The sequence below is a fragment of the Pristiophorus japonicus genome, chromosome 19 (assembly GCF_044704955.1).
Source record: "Pristiophorus japonicus isolate sPriJap1 chromosome 19, sPriJap1.hap1, whole genome shotgun sequence".
Classification (NCBI taxonomy): domain Eukaryota; kingdom Metazoa; phylum Chordata; class Chondrichthyes; family Pristiophoridae; genus Pristiophorus; species Pristiophorus japonicus.
Window position 1 is genome coordinate 24,022,463 of NC_091995.1, and position 9,091 is coordinate 24,031,553.

Genomic DNA, 9,091 nt, shown 5'->3' on the forward strand with positions numbered 1-9,091 from the left:
TGAGGTGTGAACGGCCGTTCATGTGACCCTTCATGGCTTCTGGCACCACTGCCTGTTGTTGAAAGCCTGCTCTCCTGCCATTGTCTGTGTGTGGGGGTAGCGGCTTGTTTCATGCTGTGAACCCCTTGTTCTGATGTTTCGTTAGTTGTAGTACCAGCAGTATAGATCAACCTCGTTTCTTCTTCTCCCACCAAGAATGTCTGTACGACCAGTGCTGCTGCCTCTAGGGTAAAGTTTTTGGTCTCTATAAGCTTTCGGAATATACCTGCGTGGCCTATTTCTTCAATGATAAAGTCTCTCAGTACTTCTCTCCTTAGTTCATCGGAGAACTCACATCAACTAGCCAGCCTCCGAAGTTGCGTCACAAAGTCGGGTATGCTCTGGCCCACACAGCGTCTGTAATTGTAGAACCTGTTTCTGGCAATGTGTAGGCTTCTCGCTGGGTTCAGGTCGTCTCTCACCAGTGTGCTCAACTCCTCAAATGACTTGCTTGCTGGTTTCTCGGGTGCCAGCTAGTCCTTCATTAAGGCGTATGTTTTCAGCCACAGCTGGTCAAGAGATGGGCTCTTCTCTTGTCTGCGGTATCGTCGCCCAACCAGTCTTTGGTTACAAAGTTTTGCTGGAGCCTTTCTATAAAGTCCTCCCAATTATCTCCAGCATTGTATTTCTCATCTGAGCTGTTGGTAGCCATTCTGTGGATTCTCGTCGCCACTGTAAAGTCCTGACGTACAGACTTACACGAGGCACATGCTGAAGTCAAGGTCACTCTCGACCTCCACCTTTATTTCACTGCTCTCGAGTGCCACAATTGCCTGAAACCTGCCTTTATATACCTGTGTGGAACAGGTATGCAGTGTCTCCTGCAAGTGCACCCCTGGTGGTAAAGTATGCTTGTGATTACAGGTCATATCTAGTTACAGTCATGTATAGCATGGTAAGATACAGTTATATACAGTAGTGTGAGATACATGACACAAAGCAGCATTGCAGGTGGCTCAAGGCTGAGGTCCAACAAAAATCCCTGGACATAAAGAACAGGTGGTGGTTGGAGAATGCACGGGAGATACAATAGCTAGCTGACAGCCACGACATGCAAGGAATCTTCATCGCAGTTAAGGCTATCTATGGACCAAATCCCAAGGCCCCACCGCACTGCTGGCCAAAAACGGGGAAACACTTGTCAAGGACACCCAGTTTGTCAGGGCTCGCTGGAAGCAGCACGTCGAAGATCTCCTCAATCGAGACTCTGCCTTTGATTCAAGTGTTCCCAGCTCCATCCCGCAGCATGCGCCTTCCACCACCTCAGTAAAACCCCAACACTGCACGAGGTAAGAGTAGCCATAACACAGCTCAAGAACAACAAGGCTAAGGAAGTGGATGGAATCCCTGCTGAGGTGCTAAAATATGGCAGAGAGTCGCTGTTGCCGTGGATACATGACCTCCTTTCTCTCATCTCAGAGATGCAGTGATCGTGACCATCTTTAAAAAAATGGGATACGTCCGACTGCAGCAACTAAAGGGGAATCTCCCTGCTCTCAGCCACTGGGAAAGTTATCACTCGAGTTCTCTTCAACCGTTTTCTCCCTGTGGCCATGGAGCCCCTCCCGAAGTCACAGTGCAGATTTCATCCCCTACAGCGTACAACTGACATGATCTTTGTTTCACGACAGTTGCAGGAAAAATGCAGAGAGCAGCGCCAGCCCTAATAGATGGCCTTCTTCGACCTTACAAAGGCCTTTGACACTGTCAACCGCGAGGGTCTATGGAGCATTCTCCTCCATTTCGGATGCCTGCAAAAGTTTGTCTACATCCTTTGCCTGCTGCACGAAGACGTGCAGGCCCTACTCCGCACCAACGGATCCATTACAGACCCAGTTCACGTCCGGACTGGGGTCAAACCAGGCTGCATCATCGCCCCAACCATCTTCTCAATCTTCCTCGCTGCCAAGCTCTACCTCACAGTCAACAAGCTCCCCACTGGAGTGGAACTAAACTACAGAACCAGTGGGAAGCTGTTCAAGCTATGCCGCCTCCAGGCCAGGTGAAAGATCTGAGCTACAGTACACGGACGACGCTTGCCTCTATACACCTGCTGAGGCTGAACTCCAGCGTATAGTCGATGTATTTATTGAGGCGGATGAAAGCATGGGCCTTACGCTATACCTCCATAAGACAAAGGTCCTGCACAAGCCTGTCCTCGCCATGCAGCACGGCCCCCCAGTCATCAAGATCCATGGCGCAGCCCGCGACAACGTGGCACCATTTCCCATACCTCGGGAGCCTCTTGTCAACAAAAGCAGATGTTGGTGCTGAGATTCAACACCGCCTCAAGTGCGCCAGTGCAGCCTTCGGCAGCCTGAGGTAAAGAATGTTCAAAGACCAGGCCCTCAAATCTGCCACCAATGTCATGGTCTACAGGGCTGTAGCAATTCCCGCCCTGCTCTGTAGCTCAGAGCCATGGACGATGAACAGAGGACTACTCAAGTCGCTGGAGATATATCACCAAAGATGTCTCCGCAAGATCCTGCCAATCCCTTGGGATGACAGGCACACCAACATCACTGTACTCGTCCAGGCTAACATTGCCAGCATTGAAGTGCTGTCCACATTCAATCAGCTTCCGTGGGCAGGCCACACAGTTCGCATGCCAGACACGAGACTCCCAAAGCAAGTGCTCTATGTGCTGCTCCTTCTCGGCAAACGAGCCAAAGGTTGGCAGAGGAATCTTTACAAGGACACCCTCAAAGCCTCCCTGACAAAAGTGCGACATCACCACTGACACCTGGGAGTCCCTGGCCAAAGACCATCCCAATTGAAGAAAGTGCATCCGGGATGGTGTTGAGCAGTTCGGGTCTCAATGCCGAGTGCTTACAGAGGGCAAGTGCAGGCAGCGGAAGGAGTGTGTCGAAAAATCAGTCCTATCCACCCGTTTCCTCAACGACTGTCTGTCCCACCCTTAACAGAGTCTGTGGCTCTGTTATTGGACTGTTCAGCCACGAGAGAACTCACTTCAAGTGTGGAAGCAAGTCTTCCTCGATTCCGAGGGACTGCCTATGATGATGGTGATTGCCTTGAGCCCTAAGGAGGAATGCTGCAGTACTCGCCTGACCGGGTGTCCCTCTTTGTATAAGCCTGATGATTGCTTCACAGCCCGACAATCATGAGGACATCGTCATTGACCAAATACATAGCCGGTGCACCCCAGGAGGAGGCGCAACAGGACCAGGAGGAGGTGGAGAAGCTGCAGGACTAGGAAAAGGGGGCAGAGTTGCAGGATGAGGAGGAGGGAGAGGAGCTACAGGAAGAGGCACAGCCGGCAGGAATGATGCACTAATAGCGTCCCGAGATCCCAGTTCCAAAAATGTTCCCAATATTTACCACTTCCATTTTGCCTCCCCCTGAACATGTCAATGAGCCTTTCGTTCCACAACACATATCCAACACTGAAATAAGGTATAAGGCCAAATAGTAAAGATGATAATCAACATTTAAGTTTAAAAACGAAAACATCAACATAACAGATATCATTCACACTTCTGCATCTCCAGACAGCCCCTTTTTTATAAACCGACACTACTATTATGCAACAGTGTCTCCCCTGAGCTGCAGCATGGCTGGTGGAATGCTGCTGTGTTTTCGGTCGAGAGACCATAGATGGTATCCTAGAATGCCCTCGACCACCTCTGGAATTGGAAGACCTGGCTACATACTGAAACACCTCACGCTGGGTTGTGGCAGTCTGGCCTGGGTGGGTGAAAGCCGTAGAAAGTTGCAATGGTGCAGTGTTGGGATGAGAAATGCTATCGTCCTGAGATTGGACAGTAGGTTACTGCTCCACTGAGCAAGTGTCACTCCCTGGATGCAGCATCTTAGCCTCCATACCAATCTGATGGAGCATAGATTGCTGGGATACTACGAAAACGTGTGATCGTCTGCGGACTGTGATGGACACAGTGGTAATGCTGAAACTGTATGAAAGCACACTGAACATCCATGCAAACATATTGCAGCAACAAGACGTATGCAACTTTGCTTCTACCTGTGCCCTAACAGCAGCTTCCATATCGCTCATGAGACTCCCTATGAGTTCTGCAGCCGCACGTTCCACCTGAGAGTCAACATCGGCTGTACCTTTGCAATGATGGGCTCCATTTTATGTGCAGAGCTGTCGATTATACGGGACGGGATTCCTCCACGTTCCATAGAACTTGCCACAGAATTGCGTGCTCCATTCACATTTCCTCTATAATGCAGGATTTCAAGGCCATCACCCTTTGTTGAAATGCCTTCCCAACTATGTCATCAACTGAGTCCTGTTCATCAGAATTTGTGCTCAATCTCGCCCTCTGGGGAGTTGTCTCCCGACATTGCGTTAGTCTTTGACCCTGCTGCTGCCCGCTAGGCTCCCGTGCATCATCGAGTGCAGATCTCTCTCCTCAGCTGAACTGCAATGACTGCATACTCCCAGTATCTGAGTTGGTGCATGCAAATCTGTGAAGCAGTAATGCAGAGCGCGGATCAACCTTTTCCTCCTCCCTTTCCTTCCCTTCTCCCTTTTTCTCCCTTCAGATTGCTTTCCAATACACTCCTGGCTGTCCCCACACATTCCATCCCATGTAAAGCAGAGGTTATTCAAAGCTCGGCTGCCCGAATGCTAACTCGTCCCTAATCCCGGTCACCCATCACTTCTCTGCTCACAGGTTTTCACTTGCCAATGTTGGAATCTGGTTAAGCAACACCTCGATTTCAAAGCTCTCATCATTCTCTTCAAACTCCTCCATGGCCTCGTTCTCTCTATATTTGTCATTTCCTCCAGCCCCAAAACACCTAAGATGTAACCAAGAGAATCGATGAGGGTAGTGCGTAAGAAATAATATATATAGACTTTAGCTAAAATTCTGATAAGGTCCCACATCATAAACTGCTTATGAAAGTTAAAGCCCATGGGATACAGCGCAAAGTGCAAGTTGGATCCAAAATTTGCTTGGAGCTAGGAAGCAAAGCGGAATGATTGATGGAAGGTGTTGTGACTGGAAGGATGTTTCCAGTGGGGTTCTGCAGGGCTCAGTACGTTTTGTGGTATATATCAATGATTTAGATTTGAATATAGGGAGTATGACTAAGACGTTTGCAGACGAAACTAAAAATGGCTGTTTGGTTGATAATGAAGAGGAAAGTCATGAGCTGCAGGAGGTTATCAATCTACTGGTCAGGTGGGCAGGGCAGTGGTAATTGGAATTTAATTAAGGTAAGTATGAGATGATGTATTGTGGGATGGCTAATAAGGAAAGGGTATAAACAATAAGCGGTAGGCCACTTAATATTGTAGATGAACAAAGGGACCATGGAGTGCTTATCCGCAGATCCCTGAAAGTAGCAGGCGAGGTGCATAAGGTGGTTACGAATACATAAGGAATGATTGCATTTATTGGCCGAGGCATAGATATAAAATTAGGGAGGTTATGCTTAAATTAGATAATACTTTGGTTAGGCCATAGCTGTAGTACTGTGTGCAGTTCTGGTCGCCGTATTATTGCAAGGACGTGATTGCACTAGAGAGGGTGCAGAGGAGATTTACTAGCAGGCTGGCTGGAATGGAGAATCTTAGTTATGAGGACAGATTAGATAGGCTGGGTTTGTTCCCATTGGAATAGAGCAAGTTAAGAGGAGAGCTCATTGAGGTGTACAAAATATTGAGGGGCCTGGATATAGTGGATAGTAATGGTCCATTTCCATTGTTGGAGGGGTCTATTATGAGGGGCCATAGCTTTAAAGTGGTTGGTGGAACGTTTAGAGGGGATTTGAGTGAGGGCTTATTTAGGCAGAGGGTTGTGGGGATCTGGAACTCGCAGCCTGGATGAGTGGTGGAGGCAGAAACCCCGACCACTTTTAAGAGATGGTTGGATGGGCACTTGAAGTGCAGCAACCTTCAGGGTTACGGACCTAGAGTTGCTCATTGTGATTAGACTGAATGCCCTTTTGTTAGACGGCGCAGATATAATAAGTACTGCAGGGAATACACTACGGCCAGGGTGATCTCCTGGATTAGTTTCGATCCCGGATGGGTCAAAGAGGAATTTTACCAGATTTTCTCTGCTTAATTTAGGTTGGGTTTTTACCTGGTTTTTGCCTCTCCCAGGAGATCACATGGCTCCGATTGGGGTGGCGTGTAGAATGTTTCAGTATAAGGGGTGTGGCAGTTGTGTATGGTGGACTGGTTTTGTTGGGTGCTCTTTGCCTTTCTGCCATTGTTCATAGGTTTAAATGACATGTTGCTGATCAAGGGCCGTGAGGCTTTTTGTCGACCGGCATGGATACAATGGGCCGAAATGTCCTCCTTTTGCGCTGTAAATTTCTATGTTTCTATGTTTCTATATCTACGCTGCTGTATGTAGTCCAGATTGAACATCCCTGATTATACTCACGCAACCATTGATGATTGGACCATCTGATTCCTAGTCGATAAGGTCTGGAACACTGTGCCTAAACTCCTCCGCTTCTTTACCACTCTCTCCTCCATCAAGACGCCCCTTAAAACAAATTTCTCCTTATGTGGCTCGGTATTTCTCATAATATACCTGTAAAGCACCTTAAGATGTTTCACTATATTAAGGCGCTTTAAAAATACCGGGTGTTGTTTGTTGGGGGCTGAGGAACAGTCTCGGACGTGCACGGGTCATTGCCTTGAAGCACAAATGGCATAAGAATACCATTAACCTGAGGGAAAAGGATCCGCCATGCAGGAAGAGCGGTGATCAGAATGTTGAGCGGCTAAATGATAAGGCCTTCTGCTTAAAATGGAAGGTTTGATGAAATAAATTGCTTCACCTAACAACGCTGGACGCAGAGTTCTCGTAAGTACCCACTTCCACGGGAATGGCCACCTGAGGGCCGATAAGGCAAAATACTTGCTGCTCCAGATCTCTGAGAGGCGTATGTCAGGCTCCCCACCTCCTGTTTGCTCCTGCAGCCTCTTTCGTGCCATATTGCCCCACAATCGAAAAAAAGCTACATTGAATCACAGTGGCTTGATGTGTGTGGAAGAAAAGCATGTGCAGCTTAAGCAGCTGTGATTTTAAGCAAAACTTTAAATGAGGCAATAGCTGTGAACGTGCAAACATCATGAGTTGAATGCTGGTTTCCTGAGTCTGCACAGAGGCTGCCTTGTACGAGTTGTGGAAACACACAAAGGCACGCAGGTTGATAGGTATAAGTTGGGGCATTGTATACTGCGAGTGAGGTCGCAGAACATTTCGCAACACTTGTGCAGTCAACGATGGAGGTGCCTGACACCTCTGTAGCCAGCCAAACTCAGATAACTCTGGCAAACTGTGCAGCATACCTGCCAGCTGAAGGGAAAAGGATGTGCCTTCTGTATTCCACTGCCCCCACCAGTGTCCAATTTGATGTCTGCGAAAGGCGTACCAGTTGCATCATAGAATTATAGAATCTTAGACATTTACAGCACGGAAGGAGGCCAATTCGTCCCACGTTTCCGTTCAGGCCAACAAAAGTTTTTCCAGTCTTATCCCACCTTCCAGCTCTAGGTCCATAACACTGCAGGGTCTGGCACTTCAATTGCGCATTCAAGTACTTGTTCAATGTGGTGAGTGGTTCTACCTCTACCACTCTTTCAGACAGAGAGTTCCAGCACACAACAACCCTCTGCATGAAGAAATGTCCTCTCAAATTTCCTCTAAACATTCTCGTAATTACTTTACATTTATGTCCCCCTTGTTGTTGACCCATCTGCCAAGAAAAATGTGCCCTTTCTCTCCACTATAAATCGGCACCTTATAACGTTGTCCTCCTCAACGAGGTCTCCCCTGTTTCAATGAAAAAAACAGCCATCGAATCTGTACTCAAAGCTAAGTTTCTCCACTCATTGCAACATCCTCGTAAATCTCCTCCCTACCCTCTCCAGTGCAATCAAGGCATTCCTGTAATGCAGTGACCAGAACTGCATGCAGTGCTCCAGTTGTGGACTGCACACTGTTTTTTACTGTTCAAGCATAAGCCCCCTGGTCTTATATTCTATGCCTCAACTAATAAACGCATCCATTCTGTATGCCTTCTTAACCGCCTTAACTACCTGGCCTACTACATTCAGGGATCTGTGGACATGCACTCCTCGGTCCCTTTGGTTCATCTATACTTCTCAGTGTCCTAACGTTGAATGTGTATTCCCTTTCCTTGTTAGGCCTCCCCAAATGCATTACTGCACAGTTCTCAGGATTAAATTCCATTTGCCACTATTCTGTCCACCAGACCAGTTGATTGATATCTTCCTGCAGTCTGCAGCTTTCTTCTTCTTTATCAACCACACAACCTATTTTTGTATGATCCGCAAACTTCTTAATCATACCCCCAATATTCAAGTCTAGATCCTTGATGTGTACCGCAAAAACACAAGAGACCTAGTACTGATCCCTGCGGAACGCCATTGCAAACATCCTTCCAGTCACAAAAACACCTTTCAAACTTCACACTTTGCTTCCTGCCTCTGAGCTAATTTTGGAACCAACTTCGCACGTAGCCCTGGATACCATCGGCATTTACTTTCGTGAACAATCTGCGATGTAGGATGTTTTCAATAACTTTGCTAAAATCCATATACAGCACATCATACGCACTGCCCTCATTGGCACTCCTGGTTACCTCCTCCAAACATTCAATCATGTTAGTCAAGCGGGTCCTTCCCTTACAAATCCGTGCTGACTGCCCCAGACTCTTTCTAAATCCTGTCTTTCAGGATTTCTTCCGATAATTTTCTGACCACGGTGATTAGGCCGACTGGCTTGTAATCACTCAGTCTATCCCTTTCTCCATTCTTAACCAAATATACTACATTAGCAGTCCTCTAGTCCTCAAGCACAACACCTGCGGCCAGAGATACATTTAGTACGGGCCTGGGAATTTATACACTTTCAAAGCTGTTAAACCCCTTAATACTTACTCTCTCATTATGTTATTACATCAAATATTTCACACACCTCTTCCTTGATATCAGTGTCTGCATCGTCCCTGTCTTTTATGAAAATAGACGCAAAGTATTCATTAAGAAACTATTGTGTTCCTAACAGGTGGGACT